Source organism: Quercus suber, unplaced genomic scaffold, assembly GCF_002906115.3.
Source record: "Quercus suber isolate HL8 unplaced genomic scaffold, Cork oak 2.0 scaffold_344, whole genome shotgun sequence".
NCBI classification, from domain to species: domain Eukaryota; kingdom Viridiplantae; phylum Streptophyta; class Magnoliopsida; order Fagales; family Fagaceae; genus Quercus; species Quercus suber.
Genome location: NW_027069796.1, coordinates 241880 through 243573, shown reverse-complemented (window position 1 = coordinate 243573; position 1694 = coordinate 241880). Strand labels below are relative to the sequence as shown.

The window sequence follows — 1694 nt, the reverse complement described above, 5'->3', positions numbered from 1 at the left end:
CCCAGAAGGTAGGGGAGGAAATGACAAAATCTACCGCAGTACTCGAATTTATGTCAATCGAGTTTCTATAACTCAGTTATACAAAGACCAAGTAGCATTAAGGTGTGGTACGATTGGCAGTAGAACTTGGTTATATGGATATCGAGTATTATTTACTTCACCTAAAAAATAGTTGGGTAGCATTTATACGTACTCGTCTTTGTCTTAATCGAGTTATCAGTTACTGTACTCGATTTAGTCATAGTTGAGTATTATACCCTTCATATAAAAAGACAGCTTCATCTCATTTTGGTTGGGGAGTCAGGGATGGAGAAGAAAAGCCTTCTTTGCTTCTAAAGGTAACATGCCATTTTACAGTTTTAATTGTACAATTATTTACCACTGTACAATTATAGATTATGCAACTGTTTGTCAGATCTTGGAATAAGCATCGTGCATGTTAGTTGCTATAGGCCACTGGCACCTGTTGGTAGAGCGACATGGTACATGTTTTATCTAATAGCTCAGATTCAAAACTTGGTAAGTTCTAACTCCAGCACAGCTCATGCAGTTTTAACGTACAATGCTATTGTGTGTTCCTCTTTTAGGGTGGTAGATACAATGTTGTTTTCGTTGGTCGTGCTCCTGGCATATACGACAATTGGGCAGAAGTAAGTAGACAAGTTCATAAGTTCACAAATACTGAACACAGGTCATACAAAGATCGACGAGAAGCAGAATCTGCATACATGGAGCTCATGCAACGTAATGGTAGGAACGTGCAGTATGGTGCTTCCCTATCGTGGACATCTCCTACCATGTCGACATGAAGCCCAGGGGGGATGTCTCAAAGCGAAGGAACCAACTATTGCGATGGAGACATTAGGAATAGATTGTTGAGGTATCAGTTAGACGTTTCCATTGAGGAGTGTGACGATGCAAGGAGGATTGCAACCTTGAGTACTAACATGCTGAGTGAAATGGTAGCCCATGTTATGGGAGATGATGAAGTTCATGATTTGACACAACAAGGAAGTGCAAAATGAAGGCGAAACCGTGGCTTCTGGTTGTGGTAGTTATGAATCTAGTATTATTACCATGTGTGTTTGTGAGAGATATTGCCTCAAGTTTGCACTAGAGATTGGCTGTATAAGTTTTTGAATACCCTGTTGGTTTCTCTAAGCACCAAGTTTATTTTGGAATCTGTCTTGACTTGCAATTGCTTGTACTAATTGTTAACATTGGCTAGATTGTTTTGGTAATTGTGCTCGGCTTTGGATAGCCTATAAGTACTTTGTTCATATCTTTGTGCCTAGAGAAAATAAAATATACTTGTTCTGAAGAAGTTGCGAAAATAACGGGCAATTTGACAAGTCATAACGCTTATGTAATATACCCCTTGCCTATTATGATTTTGCAGTATGAAATGAAGCCATCTTGAAAAAGAAAATACAGAAATGAACACCACCTAGCAACGAAACAAAAAAGGCATTTGCCAAACTCTTTCATTACCTAATATGCGGTTATGCACATATGGATCTTAACATATAGAAATGTACGTTTCCATTGCATTTAACGATATTTGTCATTTTACATATATCATAGTGCCTTAGTAGAAGCTATTCAAACATCTGTGTATAGAACCTAATGTATGCACATAATACTCATTCAATCGCTAGCTGTCATTTGTATGTGCAATATATTGTCTTCTAGTG

General features: G+C 38.0%; 1 pseudogene; it reads left to right on the top strand.

Moving 5' to 3' along the window:
• Positions 1-821: 821 nt before the first annotated feature.
• Positions 822-1694, top strand: part of LOC112038334 (uncharacterized) — a 4025-nt pseudogene continuing 3152 nt past the window's right edge.